Here is a 22,997-nt window from a genome sequence, read left to right on the forward strand (position 1 = left end):
CAACTGAAATAATAATTGAGTGCTTATGATTATGAATCACTGTACGTGTATTATACCATTTATCTTCACAATAATCCTGTGAAGCCATTATCTCCATTTTATTGTTAAGGTCATGGACCATAGAGGTTAAATAATCTGGTTCATGGTCATACATCACAAGACAAAACCATGTGTGAACCTAGACCTCTGATTCCAAGTTCTGTGATATAATGCTCCATATCTACTGATACATTGTTACAAATTTTATAGTTGCTTTATTGCCCCAAATATCTAAACCAAATCACTCCTACATTACCAAATCTGCACTCTACCTTTATATTCTTACATATTTAATGTCTGATAGTCAACTTTCATGATAAAAATCTCATGCCCACAAAACCTCAGAAATTATCTCCTTATTCCTACAAATCTTTTGGTAATTAATGTTTTGAAAGAAAGATATTAAATCTAAACAAATTTAAGAATATGGAAGAGGGGTGCCTGGGTGGCTCAGTCAGTTGGGCGGCTGACTTCAGCTCAGGTCATGATCACGCGGTCCGTGAGTTTGAGCCCCGCGTCGTGCTTTGTGCTGACAGCTCGGAGCCTGGAGCATGTTTCGGATTCTGTGTCTCCCTCTCTCTGACCCTCCCCCGTTCATGCTCTGTTTCTCTCTGTCTCAAAAATAAATAAACGTTAAAAAAAAAAAAAGAATATGGAAGAAATATTAAAAAGCCGTAATATAGAAGGGTCCATGTTATTCATTCTGCTTTGTGACTTTATTTGTGACATATTCTTATTTGTGACTGTTTCTTGAAATCTTGACATGTCAAGGAAAATATGTATCATCCTATTACATGTGTGCATCTGGATACCATAATTTTATTTAACCTATTCTATTTATGTTTGCAGTAATAGAATTTCTGTGTCATAGGACACAGTCACTGAAAGTTTTCTTAGTTTTGTTCATCCTATATCACTAGGATCCAGAATATCCCTAGGCCATGTATGGCGGTCCTTAAGTATATAAAATGAAGGGATGAATAATACCAGACTACATTCCAGAATGATGTTGATAATTTATGCTCCTGCCGCATGTGTATCTGTTTCCCCATATCCTTCCCACAGCCAGATATGAAAGTTGACAACTAAGTCCACATTGTCTTTTTATAAATAAACTGCCTTTTGAGTGAGTCTAGAAGCTCCAAATGATCAAAACTCATAGCGGCAGCTGTGTTTGGGGTGGCTCCTAGACAGCAGTCATAATATCCACTGCAGTTTTAAAAGGCAGTGTCAGATTTCTAAATGCTTATTCATAATTCAAGATTTTATTATACCTAAATATGTAATTCTTATCATTTTGAAAGTTTGGTTTAGAGAAACTAAAATATAAAGTTTTCTATTTTGTTTCCCAAGATGTAAAGTAATATCTTCACCATTTTTACTATTTTTAAATAAAGTACCAAACAATGTCATTTTAAATTTATGATGATGAGGAATTCTGGCATGGGGCTTTAGGCACTTATTATGTATTCATTTTATGCTGATTTGCTGCATTGTCATGTTTTCCAACAGCTTTGAGATAGGGGCTATAATTAAATCAAAACTATAGCAAAATATATTTTACTGAGATAATTTTTTTTTCTATTTTCAGTATATTAGAACATACAGCTAGGATTTGGGGTAGCTTTCTGTGATTATTGTCCCCAAAGTGTATGAATAAACCTCAAAATTAATTAGTACTGATATTCCACTGTACAAATGAAGACTGATAATTTTTAACAGGAAAAGATATTTTAATTCTGGTACTTTATTATAGTGACTTTGAATATCTTACATAACTTGGCTTTTGGAAAGGAAGCTTATTTTAAGCATTTGTTTTCCTTTTAGAGCAAAGTCATCATCTCATTGTCTTATAACTACCTAAAATGAACATTTACTTTCATTTTAAGCTACTGCCAATTCTTTTGTTAAGTAAGCAGAATATAAATAAATAACTTGTCATTTTCTAAGTCTAGTTGATATTAATACATTTTACTGTGTATTTTATCTTTGGTCAAATGCAAAACACAGCTTTTTGCAATTTAGAAAGACCCCCAACTTCTGATTTATTGAGGCCATAGTTGTGGTAATATGATCTTCATTCTAAAACTATAAACATCATATCATTTTCTCAATCTATACCACTTTAATCTGATATTATGAATCAATCAATTAACTTAAATAGTGGAAATAATATTTGGGACAGGATTTAAAACAGAAGTAATCTATGGATTCCATTAAGTTAAAAAGGGGGTCCAAAACATTTATTAAAGAACAACAAAACCAACTTGTAACTCAGTAGAAACTCTTCTTTTCTGCCCTTATGGGGATTAGTATTTGTTTATTTCAAGAGTTAAGGGGGAGGTAGGGATTGTAAAATAAAATATTAAAGTAGTTTGTATCATTTAAAATTCTATAAATGCCCACTTATTCACCAGTGTTCTGCTGAAGGACTAAGACCTTTTATTTGTACAAGAGCGTTCTGATGGGTGTTTCATATCATCTCACCTCTGCCAACCCCAATTGCATCATCAGGGATCTCCAATTTTCAGTACATTAAAGTGGAATGTGCACTAAGATACTTCTTAGCACTAAGAAGCAATATAAGTACAAACCTTCTAAATTTTAGACTTTCCCCTAAACTTTTAAGATTCTCTCACACCTAATTCAAAAGCATTTTTAGTGAGTTACTTTTATCAGATATATGCAAAGCATTCAACATAGTTTTATAAAAATAATTATCTCTTTTTCACTTTCACATTTAATTTATTATAACATTTAGTTAAGTTGCACAATTAGAAGAACAAATATGGATAGCATAAAGAGATTTTAGGGTAAACACATTAAACTACCATATGATAAATTTTAAAAATTTAAAGCTTATCATGGAAAGTTTCAAACATATATAAGTGTAGAATCAAAAAATGAACTCTTGTGTACTCATCACCCAAATTAAACAATTACCAACATTTTGCTGTTCTTATTCATCAATTGATTTCCCTCTAACTTTTTTTTTCCTGGAGTCTTTTAAATTAAATCCTGAGCAAATACCAATTTGTAAATTCTTTTTTTTAATGTTTATTTTATTTTTGAGAGAGAGAGAGAAAGAGAGATAGAGTGTGAGCAGGGGAGGGGCAGAGAGAGAGGGAGACACAGGACCTGAAGCAAGCTCCAGGCTGTGAGCTGTCAGCATAGACCCTGACTTAGGGCCGAACTCATGAAGGACAAGATCACGACCTGAGCCGAAGTTGATGCTTAAACCAACTGAGTCACCCAGGTACTCCCCTCATTTGTAAATTCTTCGGTTATCTCTAATGAATGAAGATTTTTATTTCTTTTTTTAATTTTTTTTTTTAACATTTATTCATTTTTGAGAGACAGAGAGCGACAGAGCATGAGCAGGGGAGGGGCAGAGAGAGGGAGTAACAAAATCTGAAGCAGGCTCCAGGCTCCGAGGTGTCAGCACAGAGCCCAACGTGGGACTTTAACCCACAAACCGTAAGATCATGACCTCAGCCGAAGACAGATGTTTAACCGACTGAGCCACCCAGGTGCCCCCACCTTTTTTTTTAATAATTTTTTTTACATGTATTTATTTTTGAGACAGAGAGAGACAGAGCATGAACAGGGGAGGGGCAGAGAGAGAGGGAGACACAGAATCTGAAGCAGGCTCCAGCACAGAGCTCAGGTGGGGCTTGAATCCATGAACTGTGAGATCATGACCTGAGCTGAAGTCAAGACACTTAACCAACTGAGGCACCCCGATGAATGGAGATTTTTAAGTGTACACATACAATACTATTATTACAGCTAACAAGCAACACTAATTTCTTTAAAGTCTTTTTTCAGCTTATTTGTTTAAATTAGGATCTAAACTAGGTTACATGTTGCATTGGGTTGATACATGTTTTAGTTTCTTTTGGTGAATAATACCCCCACCTCCTGCATTGGCATGTCATTTATTTGTTGAAGATCATGAATTTTTTGTCCTACAAATTTCTTACATTGTAGAATTTAGCTGATTGTCTTCTTATGGTGTCATACAATATGTTTTGCTACTTGCCCGTCTCCCATATTGCCTATGAATTGATAGGTAAATTAGAAGCTTGATTAAATTGAGGTTTCTGGTTTTTCAGCAGTATACTGGATAGGTAGTACCGGATATGTCTTAATTAAATCAGGAGGTGCATCACATCTAGAGATAATGGAAATTTTAAATAAAGTAACAATAGCTAAGATATGTATCATTTAATATGTGCAAGGTAGAATTCTAAACAACTTACATATATTATTTTAATCTTTACAAAATCCTTTTGAAGTGAATGTTATTACCCCACTGCACAGTTAAGCAGAGTAAAGCACAGGGAGGTTTAGTAACAGACCAGATTTGGTCTGGTCCCTGGCTCTCAGACTGCGGAATTTGTGCTTCATAGCACTCTGCCATTCTGCCTCTTGAAAGCACTGACATTTCCAAATTACACTAAAAAGAAATGTGTTCCAGATCCTTCCAGTAAACATACCGTCTTAATTCTGTAAGCAAATAAATGTTAAAGGGTATATATTTTAAATAAAAAGTACTTTTGAACTATGTTGTTTACCTCATCTTCCTTCTTTGAAAATAATACCTTGTAAACCATATTTATTTTCTTGCTGTGATATTTACTCTCACATTGACAAATTGTGGTATTTTCTTTGTCCTGAAGTAGAACTTGTCATGGAAAGTGAATTTACTTCCCTCAGGTAAATATTTCCTTTCCAATATCAAGAAGTGTAAGATGGGCTCCTTGAAATTAATAGCAATTTATAATTTTCAGTAGCCGTCACATTTTTTAAGAGTTTATTACAGTTTTTGTTCCTTCTTTTGCTTACCTAAAAATGAATATTATAGCATCTTCTGAATCATTTTGGCTTATCTAGTGTAGAAGATAAGTCTACTAGGAATTCAGCAGAGCCCACTTCATGTTTCTAGTACATGTTCTTATCCTATTATTATACTTTTAACTTTATGGATTTCCATATACAGTTTTTCTCCTTTTAAATCCCTTTACATTTTGTTATTACATGCTTTTTATCCTTTATGGTAGCCAGATTTTTCATAGATATTTCTCCTCATAACTACAAATTATCTAGTCCTTCTGCTTAAAAATAATGTCCTACTTTGTTGATATATTCTCTTTTTTTAAAGTTCGTATTTATTTATTTTGAGAGAGAGAGAGCTTGTGCATGCTGGGGAGGGGCAGAGAGAGAGGGAGAGAGAGAATCCCAAGAAGGGACCCCAACACGGGCTCAATACCACAAACTGGGAGATAGTGACCTGAGCCTAGATCAAGAGTTGGACACTCAACTAACTGGGCCACCTAGGTGCCCCTTATTGACATATTCTTAATAAAAGTGATGTATTTAGTCCTTTTATTTAGAATTCTAAGTATATACAAGGGCATGACTTGTCAGCACCAATCCTTCACTCATTTCATTCAACAAACCTGTCCTGAGCATCACATCACAGATGAGTAAAACATGGACCCTGCATGAGGTGAGAACTAGAAGTCAGGTCAGGATGATGAGCTATATACTTCATACAGTGGTCACAACAGAGGAGAAGGAAAACCACGGGTCAGGAGCAACAGACAGTCTGAGAAGAGACCAGCACTTGGGTCTGAATTAAGGGTTTTAAACCAATGTGGATGAATATACATGGTATTTTCAGGAGTTGCAAACCTAAATGCCCATAAAAGCCAGACAAAGAATGTACACGAGTAAAGTAGATCAAATGTATTCATTAGGGAATGGTGGGGACTGTTACAACTAAAGAGCACATGTCTGATCTAAAAGCATTCATATTCAAATGTTTGTTTAAAACACAGACTCAGCCATATAAAATGTGGCTGGACTCTATATCTATGGCTCTGGTAAGATCTAAATATATTAAAAGGCATAGTGTTTTGAGAAAACATCTAGGTAATAAATGTGTTCAGTGCACCAAGTCAGACAGTAATGCAGAATATATGTGCCAGAAGTCATTCTTAGTTTTCAATCTACATTGAAAGAAATAGGTGGTGAACAAAATTTGAACAAAAAAAAAGTGGCAGAATCATTGTAGTCCATAAAATGGGGGGATAGAGTGTTCCCAGTGAAGTAGCAGTCATTATAAGATCAGGCATTCTACTAGATTATTGTTAAGCAGACCAAGTGCATGCTTAGTGTATCAGCACCACGGGGACAACATAAACAATCTGGGGGGAAAAAAGAAAACAACTTTGATCTTCCTTTTATAAATTGTACAGTTTAGTGGATTTTTTAATTGTTATGCAATTACAGGTGAGAGAGAAACCATGTGGTGTTTTTTGTTTGTTGAGGACTTCATGGCTTCTGCTCATCTTTATCTGGCCTGGATAAGGCAATAAAATTTAAGATTCCAAGAATAGAGGGGCTAGGTGTTTGGCTGAAGACCAGACTCAGGGTGACTGGGTATGGGTGTTAGAAGCTGGGGTCAATAAGGGTGACTTAGTCTGGTTAAGCATCCGACTTTGGCTGACTTCGGCTCAGGTCATGATCTCACAGTTGGTGAGTTTGAGCTCTATGTCGGGCTCTGTGCTGACAGCTCGGAGCCTGGAGCCTGATTCAGCTTCTGTGTCTCCCTTTTCTCTTTATACTCCTCCCCTGCACTTGAGCTCCTCTTTCTCTCTCTTTTTCTCTCAAAAATAAACAAACATTAAAAAAAAAAAAAAAAAGAAGTTAGGCTCAATAACAAATATGGCCCTGTACTAATATATGAATACACAGCCCGATGCCCATTAAGACTTCTTTCTCCCCCAAATAATTCTGAATGCCTCTTTATAATTAATGTTTGATATTGGTTGTACTATCTGTTAAGAGAGATTTCCAAACTTAAAGATTTCAGCTCTGTATTAATTTTTGCAGTAAACATGCATTTATTTTTCCTTGCAGGGATTTATAGACATTGATTCTAATCAGTGTTTAAAGTTCACTTTAAAAAGAATTATACACGGGGCGCCTGGGTGGCGCAGTCGGTTAAGCGTCCGACTTCAGCCAGGTCACGATCTCGCAGTCCGTGAGTTCGAGCCCCGCGTCGGGCTCTGGGCTGATGGCTCAGAGCCTGGACCCTGTTTCTGATTCTGTGTCTCCCTCTCTCTCTGCCCCTCCCCTGTTCATGCTCTGTCTCTCTCTGTCCCAAAAAAATAAATAAACGTTAAAAAAAAAATTAAAAAAATAAATAAATAAAAAGAATTAGACTGAATGTTTTGAAAGTTATATGGGATAATTGAATAATGTAGATGTATAAAATGACTTTTAAAAGCTTCCACACAGTTAATAACTTTGCAATTATTTCTTAGTGGTTTCCATTTTTAAATATTGATATTATGAAAAATAATACAGTAGTTCATAGAATTCTTACTGTAGTTTTACATAATTGTGAAATAAAGGTATCTTTTTCCCTCACTGAATACCAGACTTTGATCATGTAAGGTTTTTAGTAATATGCTTAAAGTTATTAATATCTTCAAGTTATCTTTATATGATGTATCAGAAGGCTCTTTCAGATGTAGCCGAAATCCTCAAATATGTGCTTGGCACATCTTAGTATGGCTTACTACGAACTTTTATATGTCTCGAGCCTTAATCGAATACTTTAAAAGATTCATGACTATTTCTCTCCTTGATCCTATTTGGAAGCCATGTTTACAGAATTCTTTAATTACCTGATGTTTAGTTGCTTTACCCAAATCATCTAGATCAGAGGTGAATCATTGTATGTAAGACATAAATAAAATTTACAATGGAGTGGAAAAAGATAAACTGTCAGGTTAAATTTTCTTTGATCTTTTCTTTTTCTGTGTTCACATATGATTATAGAAAAACATTGACTTTATCTCTTCAGCAGTACTAAGCATCTTAATGTTCACTTGAAATTTTCTGTATGTTTCAGTTAAGATTTTTATTTTATATATATGTAGCTATGAAAATCAGTGGACTGCAAGTTTCTTAAAATTGGCCATTTTGCTTAAATAATTATAAATAGTAAAAGAAAGGAAAATCATTTGTTTTTATCCCCAGTAATTGAAGAAAATTCTGAGAGATCCACGGTATCCAACTTTTACTATTTGCTGACGAATGCCAAAGTCCTAATCTAGTTTCTGGCTATATATTTTTTTACAATGTTCTTGGTAATAGAATAAGCAGCCTACTTTGTAAGTCACAACATTCTATAATGTCTTCCACCAAATACTGATTTAGGTTATAAACCTTAAATGATGAAAATTTTGGTGGTTATAGAGGAGATCATAGTTTGGAGCTGATTTTAAATTAGTTTCTAACTTCTAGTTCAACTTATGAGAGATAATGTGGAAAGCAACATATAAGGTAACATTGAGGGCTATATGAGATGACTAAGACTTCTTTCCTAAAATTATCTGATTACTGTTAGTTACACTGCTTGGGATAAAGATGATAAAAGAAATGGAATTAGCCATGAAGATGTCCCAAAGACCTAGCAGATGGAATGTTGCATCTGGGCCAAAAAGCTATTACAAAGAATCTATACCAAGCTTTGTCTGTATAATGAGCAAATCCATATCATATATATGTACTTTTAATGTTGTGCGCATTAAAAAATTATGGAAATACAAAGATAAAGTTTAAAATATTGATCCGTTTCCAAATATAGTTTGTCATTGTGTAAATATTTTCTTAAAAGATAAAAAAAGTAGGGGCATCTGGCTGGCTCAGTTGGAAGAGCATCTGACTCTTGATCTTCGGGTTGGGAGTTTAAGCCCCACACTGGATGTAGAGATTGCTAAAATAAATAAACTCAAAAAACAGATATAAAAAATTTAATTATTATCATGATAGAACATTTATGTTTTTTAATGTTTAGTCTTCATTACATACTCACCAGAATGTCTAGATGTCTGATAACATCAACAGGTGAGGACAGGAAGCAACTACAACTCTCAAAAGTGTTTGTGGCAATGTAAAATGGTATTACAACTTTGGAAGAACATTTGTCAGTTTCTTCTAAAACTAATCATCTACTAAATACATACTGCTAATACTCTATGACGCAGCAATTCCAATCCTAGGTTTTTACCTATGAGAAATGAAAGCATATATCTACAAAAAGATTGTACAGCAATGTTCCTAGAAGCACTATTATTCACAGTTGCCCCCAGTCTGCAAACAGTTCACATGCCTTTCCAGAGAAGAATGGATAAAGAAACTTGGTATATTAATATAATGGAATACCTCTTGTCAATTGTAAGTTACAATCAGGAAGAACTGAAATATGAAACAACATAAATGAATCTCAAACCTTTATGCTATGTAAAAAAAAAAAGGCCTTACACAAAAGAGTACATACTGTATGTTCTATTTTTATGAAGGTTTAGAACAATCAAAACTAAGCTGTGGTTAAATAAAATAACAAAACATCTACAACTGTAGTTGCCTTTTTGGGTGGGTATGAGCAATGACTGACTAAAAGGGGGCATGTGGGAAGTTGGTGGGGTGCTACAAATAATCTTGATAGCAGTTCAAGGTAGACAGATGTGTGCTTTTGTCAAAACTGATTGCATTTAAGATTTATGCATTTCACAGTAGGTAAATCTTACTTTAAAAAAAAAAGAACATTGAACTCTAGTTAATGATGTATATGCTGAAGTGGCTAGGAGTGAAATGTTTGCAGTTACTTTAAGATGCACCAAAAAATAAGTTAAATTGATGATAGATACCTGGATGGATAGAGAAATAGATGGATGGATACATGTGACATAAAGCACATGTAGAAAATGTTAATTATAGAATTTAGATGGTGGATAATGGGTTTTCACTGAACAATTCTTTCAACTTTTTGTATGTTTGCAAATTTCTGTAATAAAATGTTGGGGGGGGGATGATTGTTTATTCTAAAAAAGCCATACCTTTTTTGGAATTTATTCTAATTCAGGCTTTAGATATGGTTACATTCTTTAAAGTTTTCCTTTTTTGTCCCTTTCACAAATTAAAATTTTGTCTTATCCAGTAACATCATCATAATTGCACTTAGCTTGTTACCTTTATAAATCACATTCCTTGGTGCCACATGTATAATGGTTAGTTTAATAACATTTATTAGGCTTTGGATTCATTTCCTATTGGTACTATAACAAATTATCACAAATTTAGTAGCTTAAAAACAAAGATGCCAGAATACCTGGCCTCCTAGTCAGGCTTTCCCTGTCACCCACTGAATGGCCTGGGCTGAGTCCTCTCCTGGCATCAGCTGCAAGCATGAACAAGGATAGGTGTCGACATTCCAGCGCGCTCTACTTCCCCTTCACCACGTCCTTCCAGCTAAAAGTTAGCCCGTTGGCAGAATGGCCTGAACAAGAAAAACCAGCCATCCCACGTGCAGTATTTTTGGTGGTTTCAGTGATATTTCCTTAGAAAATGCAAAAATGGAAGAATTCAGAAACTTGAATTTCAGTCGAAGTCTTTCAAAATAGCACCCAGTCATAGCAGGTTTCTAAAAAGAAACCAAACTCAGGGTGGAAAACAGTCCCGAAATTAAAGGCCCATGTGGGGAGTGGGCCACCGCCGCCTGGAAGCCCAGGGCCAACCCCGCGCCCACGAAGCAGGCTCGGAGGGAAATCAGCAGCAGGAAACCGGAGGTGGAACCTGACCTCTGATGGATGGTTTTGCAAGACGGCAAGCAGACCCACCCGGGAGTACAGAGGCACTTCCTTCACACAACACAGACAAACCCCCCAGAGACAAGCCCGGGAAACTCGTCTCGCCGAGAGCGGGTGGGGCAGGAGGGTTCTCAAGAACAGAGAGGCACATTCTGGAAAGAGAGGAAGTTTACAATACCCCAAAAGAACCTACTAGAAAACTGGATGTTCCAGACAGTAACGAGGAGGAAATGAAAGAGTTGCTGGGAAGCTTCATGGAATCTTCTAGAAAAAAAGAAGCACACTCCATCCATTCATAGTTTTTCCTCAGCACCACAGCCAGCAAGCAAGAACGGGTAAAACTCTTCCGGTAGGATCGGATCCCGGCCTAACGGAGAGTCCTTTCCGCCGGAAGCCGTTCCGGGGCGTTGAGTCGGCCGCCCTGACAGTCGGCTGGCAGCGCCTCGTCAGCCGCTCTCGGCTTCTGAGCTCGCTCCCCACACACTCGCGCCTCGGGACACACAGCCTCCCGCCGCCAGCGTCGCTTCCTCTCCTGCTCCCAGTTTGTACCCTCGACGTCCGGGGGAGGAGCGAGTGAGGCCGGCTCGGGCGCTCTCGGAAGCCACCGCGGCCCGGCGGACCGCTCGCATGGCTCTGAGGGTCACAGGGTGTTGCCACAGGGGCGACCCGGCAGCGCACGCTGCTCCCTCAGCTTCCTGACCTCTGGGGGTTGAGGGGCCAAGTCAGACTTGTTCTGTCTTTAAACTCTTCCTATGGCAACCCTGACCAATTACAGAGCAATACCCCCAAAACTAACTTCTGGAGCCACCTACAGCAGAAAGGCAAGTCAGTTTACTTTTTGTAGAAGAGAAATTTGCCTCCTTTCCTTTTAAAATTCCCAAAAGGAAACAAATCTCTAACCAGGCACAGTTAAACGTGTCTGTTATTTCCAAAAGAAAGGACAAATCAACAAACACCCCACAAATATTTACTCTCTCATGACTGTGGAAGACAAACATCCAAAATCAGTTTCGTTGGGCCGAAGTCAAGGCTCTAGAGCCTTCCTGAAGGCTCTAGGAAGGAATCCATTCTTCCTGTTTTCAGCTTCTGGTGGCTACCAGCATTCCTTGGCTTGTGGCCAAATCACTGCTGTCTCCACCTGTCCTCACCCTCTGTGTCACTTCTCCATCTGCCTCTCTTAGAAGAACACTAGGTATTGTTTGAAGAGCCTCATCAGATAATCCGGGAGAACCTCCCCCTGCAAAGACCCTTTTTTCCACATAAGGTTACGTTTATAGGGGCACCTGGGTGTCTGAGTCAGTTAAACAGGGGGCTTCAGCTCAGGTCATGATCTCACGGTTTGTGGGTTGGGGCCCTCATGGGGCTCCCTACTGTCAGCACAGATCCCGCTTCAGATCCTCTGTCCCCCATCTCTGTCCCCTCCCCTCCCCCCCCCCAAAATAAATAAACATTTAGGGGTGCCTGGATGGCTCAGTCCCTTAAGCCTCCGACTTCGGCTCTGGTCATGATCTCCAGGTTCGTGGGTTCAAGCCCTGCGTGGGGCTCTGTGCTGACAGCTCAGAGCCTGAAGTCTACCTTTCTCTCTTTCCCCCTCCCTCACTCTTGCTGTCTCTCTCTCTCTCTCTCTCTCTCTCTCTCTGTCAAAAATGATTAAACATTTAAAAATTAAACATAAAAAAACCTAAATGTAAAAAAAATGTAAAAATGTAAATGTATAAATGTAAAAAAACCTACATTTATAGGTTCCATGGAATAAGAATTGTTATCTTTGGGGGCCATTTTTCAGCCTACCACAGGTGTTTTTTTATGTGCCAAGTTCTGTGCTACAGCCTAAATAATATTAATTAACATTTAATTGCTTACTGTGTACCAGGTGCTATCCTATGTGTTTTATGTCAATTTTTTTATTAAGAAAAAATTTGATTTAGCATGAACTTATTGAACCATACATTTCTTTCTTGCATATGCCAACTATTAAAGCCCCAGAGTGCTAGTTTTCTGAGAAATGTATGTTAGGAAATTCTATTCTATTCTAAATAACCCTGTCTTATTTGTGTGGAGGATGTTAAAGTTGACAAGATTGTGAATCCCCCTTGGGAAGAGGCTTGGCTTATCCATCTTTGTATCCATATCGTTAGGGGCATAGCAAGGGTTAGTAAATGTTTGTTGAATAACTAAAAGCATCTTTGCAGACATTATGAAATGTAACCTTTATAAAATCCTTGGAGGCAGATATCGTAATTTCCATTTTACAGAAAAGATTTAGAAATCTTTTTGTTCATTTGGGAATGTTTTTGTTTGATTTGGGAATGTTGAACCCCATTCCCAACACTAGGACAGTGGATGCACCCATATACACACACTCACATATGATGATGACAGTCTGAGCATCTGAAACATATTTCCAGTATCTGTAACTGATTGATTTTGTATATGAAACATTAAAATTTAGCAAAATTCCAATGTAACTAAATCTATTTTATTATTATACTGTTATTAATCATGTATAATATAGTTTTAATTTTTAAATTTCTTGAATGGCCAGTTTCTCATGGGTTAAGTCCATAGTGGTATTAAGAAATGAGAGGACAGGGGCGCCTGGGTGGCGCAGTCGGTTAAGCATCCGACTTCAGCTCAGGTCACGATCTCGCAGTCCGTGAGTTCGAGTCCTGTGTCGGGCTCTGGGCTGATGGCTCGGAGCCTGGAGCCTGTTTCCGATTCTGTGTCTCCCTCTCTCTCTGCCCTTCCCCCGTTCATGCTCTGTCTCTCTCTGTCCCAAAAATAAATAAAAAACGTTGAAAAAAAATTTTTAAAAGAAATGAGAGGACATTTTCTAAATGATGCAGAATATTTTGATACTTTTTTTTTGAAACGTTAGCCTTTACCCAGAACTGCCTCAGGCATATCTAGTCTTTTTGTAGGTTCTTTTGAACATTAGATTTTTAAAAAATCATTGATATTATGAATCTTAGAAATAATCCTACTTTCCTCTTTACTTTGGTTCCTTGAAAGCTTATTCCAAAATCTTAACCCACTTGCAGAGGCTTTTCAGCACTGAATCGTATGAATCCCTTCAGGGTGAGTATACCCCTGACATTATTTTACTATCCGTATTTCTTACCTTTCTTGCCTCAAATATATTCTTTATAATTTTGTATGCATTTCTAGTGGAAAAAACCTGAATGTAAGTAAACAAAATAAATTCAAGTCCCCTACTAATGATGAAATAAATGAATATATTTTTATATATTCACTATTACATATATATGTTATTTATAACAAGAATCATTACACATGTTATATGTAATGTAGTATGTTACATATTTGTATTGTTACATGTTATATATATTGTTTTCTTCTTTTTCCTCTTTATAATACTCTTTTCACAATCTTAACTGAAGCCACTAGTTTGACTAGTACATCCCTGAGTTTATATCACATTCTCTGACTTGCTTATACTATTAATACTCTTTATATTTTCATTCACCTTTTTAAAAGTTTGGTGTGTCATTGAATTGCCATTATTTTCCCCAAAGCCCCAAATTTTGCTAAATGGCCTAAGTGTGTTTTGTTTCTGAGGACTGCGTATTTACCTTTCAATAAAAGATCACAAAAAGGAATTTGTGCTCTAATTTTATTTTTTAATACAATTCTGTCATTACCAGGGAAGAACTCATGATACTTTCAGGACCCATAGAAGCACAAAACTGATCATCAGATTCCAAGCACATTTACCTGACATCCCTTTCAAACACCTGGCATTGCTCTTGCCTCTTTATTCCACGAATTACTTTTAAAAACAGTAAACTCTCTTCTCAACTCTCAATCTTGCTTTTTCTCAGAATAGCAGAATGAATTCCTTTATTTAGTTGGGTAGTTGAGAGAAGTGGTTTTTTTTTTTTTTTTTTTTTATGCAGAGCAGGAATGTTAATACTGTTACTCCATTTTGCTACATGGTTTGTTGCTTATGCAGACAGAACTGTAACTATAATCAACAGTAGAGCATTGAGAAATATGCCAGAGATGTGCCGTTCATTTTGATATAACTTTAGAATAACATAAAGCTGAGTACTGGGTTTGGGAGTGTTGCTTGTTCTTGCTGTCAGACATGATGTTGCCTGCAAGGTACCCACTGTCTGAAACAAATGGTGAAATGATTCTTCCTTCCCCATGTTTTTGCAACTTTCTGCAAGGAGAAATTGGGCAATGCTTCCCTCCATGGTTTCTCTCAGTCTTACACACTGGTTTCATTAGCTTTCCACCACTCTCCCTAGGAGCAGAAATGTGTTTCCCCTTCATAGGGAATAGACCGATGACTAGTCCAAGCAGAGCAAGCTGGATTTTAGTGATTATGATATTTCAGAGTCAAGACTGCTAAAATTTGTACTAAGTGCATTTATAACAATTATGTGTTTGCTCATTTAATGATAGTATTGGTAAGGGAAAATGTATTTCTTAAGAATTACATTTATAGGGGCGCCTGGGTGGCTCAGTCAGTTAAATGTTTGACTTCAGCTCAGGTCACGATCTCGTGGTTCATGGGTTCGGGCGAGCCCCATGTGGGGCTCTGTGCTGACAGCTCAGAGCCTGAAGCCTGCTTCCGGTTCTGTGTCTCACTCTCTGTCTGCCCCTCCGTCCCCTCAAAAAAATAAATAAAAACTTTTTAAAAAGTAGTTATAACAAAAGAATTACATTCAAAAATGTATACACACATGCACATATATATTATATACTCTTCTGAATATAAATTAAATGATTGATGATCAAGTCTTTTCATTGATGGATAGAGGTAAGAGAGAATCCTCTGGAAGTGTATTTTATAGGCAAATGAACTTTATATTAGGAATCATTGAATCAGCCTGGTAGCCAGAAAAGCTAAGTAAGATTCAATAGCCTTTCCCTGGAATTTCTGAAATTCATTCTGTTGTATTTACTTAAATATTATTTAAGAAGAAAATTTGGAGGACTTTGTTTCTATATCCTTCAGATAGATAAAAATTAACCGAAACCAGCCATTATTCTTCTGTTGGGATTTACAAAATATAAACTGCATACTTTTCATAAGAGAATTCTTGGTCAATGCCCCTTATTGTCATTTGTAGAAATATGTGGCTGTTTTCTTTCTTTCTTTTTTTTTTTTTTTTTGGAAAAAGAAATGTAATTGTTATTTCTTTTTTAAAGTGAAAAAGTTATCTCTTTGTGTAACTACAATGTAGCAGAACAATTAAGCATGACCCAATGCTTCCCTTTCCCATAAGTGTTAGAGCAAAGATTATTTTACCTCTGACATGAACATTAATATGTAATGATATGGGAGAAAACAAGAATAAAGCAGTGGCAGTTTCAGAGCTTTGGAATAGGTTTTTATGAATTCAGCAGCAATGATCCTTAAGCCTCAAAGGGTTCAGAGTTCAGTCTAGCCAAGTATTAGTAAAGTCAAATGTATGTAATGTCTCTGCCTTCATCAAGTCTGTGGGAGCTTTCCGTTTTCTTCTTTGTGGATGAATATGCAGGTTATTTTGTTCCCAGTGCCCTCCCTTTTCCAGCTCCTTAATCTAGAACTCACTCCTTTTCCTTTCTTTTTTCAGAACCTGACAAGAGGCCTTCACTATGCTTTTCTCCCAATTGCAGAATTAATTATTTTTGTGTAATCACTACTGAAAATCACCTGTAAAAATTCTTTTGTTGGCTTTTGCTAAAGCCAGAAATTTTCCAAGCTTAAAAATTTAATGACAAAGTACAGGCTTCCTGAGTATGAATACTTGAAGCGTAGGGGAAACATTTGGAGTGGAGAACGTTGACCTCCTTTCTTTGTGTTTTATTACAGCTATCTAATTATAAGCTTTCAAAGAAATCAAATTAGGTGCCCTCTTCATTGCATTTTAAAATAAATAATCTATTTTTTTTCTTATCACTAAAACCATTTCTCAAGCAAAATTTTGAATGATACATTTGGATGTTTAAAATCACTGTTAGCCAGAGTGAAACCATTCTTTTGACTTTTATAAATTGTCTTTACCTGCTGTGTTTTATAGTCTTCTGAGAATTTGGCTTATCCAAAAAGAGATTTTGTGCCTTCCCAAGGGAGAAGGAAACCTTTTGTCAGCATCTTGTCTGAGTTAACTCCTTGGCTACGCAGGTCATGGGAGGTCTATGTTGAACATCAGTCTTTGGCTCTATCACAGAACTAGTATTGAAGCACGGGCCAGCTCCCAGAGTACAGAGGTTAAAGAGGCAATTAGTCACTACAAAGCCGACTTGTGGTGTCTTCTGGTAAGGAAGTACTTAACTCCTTCCTGAATGATGCCTGAAGTCTCATCTTCTGGGTGCTTTTATATTCCAGTAAAATAATTCAGTCTTAGCCATTTTAAATCAAAGGTGAGCACGAAGTATATGATGTCCGTTAGATTGAGACTTTCTTATCTACTTACAGCAGTTAGGGTAAATGGGGTAGGAATGGGCAGGGAGATTATTATCAATTATATGTGGAATAGTCCACCTCAGTTTCATTTCAGTTGTTTGGAAGCCTAAAAATCTCTTCTAGCTTTAACATTAAAGTTTTTCTTTATTATTGGTGGTGGTAGTGGGGCATGGTGTGGAGCTTGCCAGAATCTTGCATCACTTTTTTTCAGAAGGGGAATGGCTTCTGATGAATTACAATTCACTAAAATGGACCATAGCTTTATATGTTTTTATATTCCTGAGTCTTTTTTTAAGGGCCTGGGCTTTTGCTTCCACACAATAAATTTTTGTAACATGTAGAATAATAAAATCTTCTCTTTTGTCCTTTGTCTAAAAATATGCCAGAAAACCATAGAAGTAGCACCAGTCTTAACAGTATCAACATTGTGCAGTGCCGTATTCCCCCAGAGATGTTGATAATAAATTGATGGAACCCCAAAAAGTTTAAAGGAAGAGGAGGTTTTTTAACTTTTCCTGTTTCAAAGTAACTACGTTTTCCCCCACTGAGGAATGAATACACTGCTGAATTAGAAAGTCTTGCCTTTACATTTCTTCCTCCTTTCTTTCTAGGATTTCCTTTAGTCCTGAAATATAACTGTTTTCAATGATATGTTTGTTTTTTTTTTTTTGCTCCTAGGTGGGAACATTATTATTAACAATAACAAAAATAAACAACAGTTGATTTATCAAGGTTATAAGTATTATGTCCATCATTTTATAATAATGTGGCTTTCTGATTATATCTTTTAATGTTTCTAACGCATAGTTTGCACTCAATAAAGCATGGTTGAAATAAATAAATAAATAAATAAATAAATAAATAAATAAATAAAAGCGTTGGATCTTTTTTCTGTTTCTTGCATATTTTGAGGAATGCTCAGACTAAGTGAGCTCAAGTTGTTAAATAATGATTTAGTGTAGTTGTGGTAAAAGGATGGGACAATGGCTAAAATTAAAAACAAGACTTTGGATAAATGTATCTGAAATATTAAAGCCAAATCCATGTTTGTCACAAATTTGTTGGTTTAAGCTCCCTTTGGGGAAACCTTTAACCATCTTGTTTCTTAGTAGCTTAAAGAAGATGTACATTTTTAAAATAGTACAGGCTTCATTCTATCCAAAAAACATTTTTAAAATACTCTGAGAAACATCCAAATTATATTAAAACATATTTTACTATGTAAATGAAGAAGCAAAATATTTCAGTTAGAGCTGATTTGTAATGGTCATTCCTAAATATATTGGAAAATATTATTTTGTTGTTGTGTACTCCTTTTTCAGCACTGACTCCTACTAGCTTTCCAGTTGGGAAGCCTACCTAATGTTAGAGATGCTTACGGAAAGGCTGGTCCAGAAGGATCAGCAATGACAACATCTGCTCTGCCTCCTCAAAGGTGTCTAAAGGTGCAAACCCCTAGGACTTAGGTTTCAATAACATTTCAATTTATAGGTCACTTATTGTAGTAGGTACTTACTGTAATAAGTCTACTTACTGTACTACTTACTGTAGTAAGTCTCTCTTTCACTATCCATGTGACAAAATGGGCATCAGTTCTCTACTGTTTTAAGTAGCAAATGCCTAAATTAATCTTAGGTCCACTAATCAGATATCGGCTTTCCAGAGAATAACGTTTTGTATGTGAGAACTTAATGAGTGTCCCACGATAACTATTGTTAACTGGTGGAGCTGGTGACATTTTGCATGTCACTGCTAGTCTTTGCCCCTGTGGTATATTAAGAACATGCTCTGAGCAAATGCTTTTAGCATTTTCATTGCAAGTCAACCTTTAAAAAAAATATGTTATGGTGAACATGTCTACTATGAGAATATCTTCGGAAGTTTACATGAGAAAATAGACTTGCATATTTTTTGGTATCATGTTGTAAATGGAATAGACTAGAAGAATGTTTACACAAAAGTGTATCATAAAATACAAAGCACACTCAGCATATCATTTTGATGCTGTTGTGTCTTTCATTTGTCATTACGTGTAGCTGTTTAAGTTAAATACAATAACTACTGCATACCATTTCTGTGAGGTTAAGGTGTCCTATTACTAGAAAAAGTAACTGTAAATGGAATGTTTATAGATGAAATTATAGTGACATGTAATAAGGAGAAATGTACTATTATTAATAGATTATCGGGTCGATTCGTCTTGTACATGTTTACCTGTAAATGTGTCTTTTTTTTGTAAATAGAAATCGTTTATATAGGGCATTTTCGGAAAGCAAGATACACCTGTAAATCATGCCAATTCATTTGCTGCACTGGGATTGGATTATTCTTCAGTAAAACTCAATTGGAGGATTTAGAAAAATCAATCAAATATCATTATTCTTTCCATAAGATGCCAAATTGTGTTTTGGTGACCTCTGCTATCATTTAAATGACCTGAAGTCAGGATGAGCTTTTGTAGCACAGAATTGGAGTAAGTTTGCTCTGTTGTTGCTCTCCTTAGATCTTGTAAATCCTTTTTATTCCTTTTTCATTTGTATGTGTCTGTGCGTTGCAGCTTCTTATGCTTTTATAAGCTATATAGCATAGGGTGGCTTATTGGCTTGCTCAGTTTCAAGAAATGATGAAAATGAAGTTATATTCCTTAAACCCCCCCAATAGATCACTTTTACAATGTGTTTGCATTTCAGGAGTTTTAAAGTTTGATCTCCATGTTTATTCAACCTTAAACATACCTAGCTCCCCATTGTACTTATTTGCCAATTACTTTACAGCACTTTTCATACTTTTTGTTTTAAATCTGTGGGGTTGTTTTTGTCTTGTTGCATTTTTTCCTCTCCTTGAAGTTATATCTATTATTCAAATATAAAAGTGACTTAGGAAAGAACATCCTAAAGTTTATTTAGAAATTCACCAAGCCACATACTAATGCATCTCTAATAGGGACATTTCTTTCCACACCTCTAAGGTGATTGAGCCTGTCCTTTAAAGTGAGATTTGTAAACCAGTGTCTGGCAGCTCCAATTAGCTTCTTTTGGGTTTGAAGCACATCACAAACAGTAACAAGGTCTCCTAGGACACTCCTCTTGCAAGCAATGTAGTCATATTTCCTCATTAGTTCTTTTCAATTGTCACTAATGCCATGTTCTAGCTTTTGAGTAGGAGACAAAAAACATAAAAATTTGGTATGTATGTAGAATGGGCCATTGTTTTCCATAATTCAAGGCTCTTTTGAATTCCTTTGATAGTTTTGAAGCTTACACAGCTTAATTCATTAACCTTTACCCTTCACATAAATCAGGTGATTAGGAATCTATTGCTAAGGAGACAGATTTTCCCTCCACTGAAACTAAGTAAATGCTTTTTCTTCTGAAAAAAAAAAATCTTCTATAGCTGACAAAAGTAACCTTTTTGTTGCTTTTCGAATTTCATCAGATGTTTCAGGTGCATTTTAAAACATTATCAAAAGCAAGTGAGCATAACATTGCATTATTATAAATAATAATTCTGGATGCTTTGGATACTTTGGAGCAGGTTTTCTGTCACATTTTGGAATTCTAAAAGAGTTTATATGTATATATGTATGTATACACACACACATATGTACTCAACAGCTGTTACTCAAGAATTTACAGTGGTTGCAAATTTTAAATTTTTTTTCAGAACCCTGCCAAAGCATAAAAGAAGAAAATAATTTGAGGGGAGGCAATTCAGAAGAAACTAAAATATATTGATCCTAGAACATTTGATTTGGATAAATTGTTCATATAGGCCCTCATGTTTATAGAGAATGGTAATACGGGCTTTCAAAGGAGCTAGGTGGTTCTGTGGGTCCATGGACGTGAGAATAGGGTATATTTCGCCAGATTTTTTATTTCTTCTTGTTAAGATATGTCTCACTTTATTTCTCAGAATTTAGGGAAAAGTTTAGCAGATTTGTGTTGGATATTTTTTTTATTTGATAATCTGAAGTTTTCCTTTATGCCATTTTCTCATTATTAATTTCTCCTTAATAATCTTATAGATTGTTTCTTTCCCTAAGGATATAGTTCTTTTTCCAAGTTTCGTAATTCTTTATGTTGTTGTGCATTAAGTGAGAAAGCTTTGAATGTACTGACCCATAGAGAATGTCAGTCATACGATATTCTGAGGTTTGTCTTTAGGGATGGTGGGGACAAGCGTGGGGTGAAGAATGGGTAAAAATTGAATTCTAGATTCTGAGTTTAGGGACTCATGGCTTGTCCCTCAGGACAAAACTATAATTTATCACTGAAATTAATGGATATCCTCCTATGCATTATCTGTGAATAGGAGAGGGGATGGAGAAACAAATGTTTTAAATGTGGTCCTTGTTTCTCTCGCTCTCCTTAAAGATTATCACTTTACAAACATTTCTTTTTTATTGCTACCATTTAAAAACTGACCCTTAAAAAATTATATAAGTACCTGTAGTCAAAAGTTTCAATAACTGCTACGTTTTACCACCTTGTTTGTTGCCTACATAGTGCTATACAGTGAACTGGGAAATGCTGTAATGTTAATACACTAAAGGTCAGACTAGAGCCAAGACTCGAAACAGAGAATCATTTAGAGTAAATGTGGTCCACAGACTATAGTGTTATGTTCACATACTTCCTGTAAATACATACTGTAATGGACTCTAAAAGTTTCAGGAGGAAAGGACAGTCACCATGCAGGTGTCTGTCTCATCATGACCTGCTGTCACTGCAGGCTGCCTAGGAAACTAGACCTGGACTAATCCCTGGATTTCAGGCACTAGCCAGTTGATGTGGGGTTCCATTTCCATCACACCTTGGAATGATGTGATATTTACATCAAAAAAATTAAGTTTTGCCACACATCTTCCAAGGAATGTTTTTTTTTTTTTCTCTCCATGAATTTTTATTCAAGGAGTACCTCTGTGTTGTGTGTAACTTCTAGTACACTGGCTGTGATTACAGGGTAATTAAAAGTGTTTGGAAAACCTCATGCAGCTGAACTTTTAAAAACAGCAAAAATCCTAGGTGATACTTTGTAAAAGCAAAGTGCTTTTATATTTCTTTTCTCCTTTTCTGTCTAAAAGATATTTACTGCTTTCTTGTTAATCATGTGTTATCTCTTGGCTGTCGCCTCTTGAATAAGCTAAATTTACTTGCCATATCTATTCATGATAACTTTCCTCTGACACGCAGTGGGGAAACCTGATGCTCATGGCCTTTCATCAGTTTTTCAAGAGTTTTCATCCAGTGATTGATTATCTTATTTTATATGAATACTGGTTCTTGTTGCCTATGAAATAGCATTTGGTCTGGCTTATACAGTGAAATCAATTTGTGTTATTTGCTCTTTGTAGTTTGCTCTGTGTGTCTTTAATGTTCCTATGTGCTTGTGGCATATCTTATAAAGAATCAAGTGACGGGAACACAGATAGGATATTGCATCTGGTTAGAGTTTTTTCACAATCAAATGTAAAATCAGGCATTTTGGACTATTTGGAAAGAGCATGAGAATAAAATAAATGACACAAACATTATTTCTGTACTAATTTATTTTATTTTGTAGTAGTCATACAGAATACTGCATCTGTTAAACTTTTTTGGTAGGTGCTAGAGGAGGACGATGAAACGTACCTTTGCATGAGAGAAGGTAGTCATTTCTTTTAATTTAAGGGTTTTGTAATCATCTAGGGTCTTTATTTTTATCCTTCGCGTGTGAAAATTCATTTTTAAAGTTGTAAATAAAACATAGTTGTTGCCTGTAATGTTTCATCTCCTTTTGCCCTTCCTTTTTTATGAGTTTATTCAAATATTACATTAAAGCCAAATGACATGGAATTAGATTTAAAATTTTCCCTTCATAATAAGCCCTAT

At 36.0% G+C, this 22,997-nt stretch overlaps 1 protein-coding gene and 1 pseudogene across 4 annotated transcripts in view; both read left to right on the forward strand.

Annotated features, from left to right (window-relative positions):
* The window catches only part of FBXL17 (F-box and leucine rich repeat protein 17), a 497,785-nt gene that overhangs the window by 308,867 nt on the left and 165,921 nt on the right, over nt 1–22,997 (forward strand). The window lies entirely within an intron of this gene.
* LOC147584233 (uncharacterized protein C19orf44-like) lies at nt 7,284–13,291 on the forward strand (annotated as a pseudogene).

Source organism: Puma concolor, chromosome A1, assembly GCF_028749965.1.
Source record: "Puma concolor isolate L17-30 chromosome A1, mPumCon1.1.hap2, whole genome shotgun sequence".
Lineage (NCBI taxonomy): Eukaryota > Metazoa > Chordata > Mammalia > Carnivora > Felidae > Puma > Puma concolor.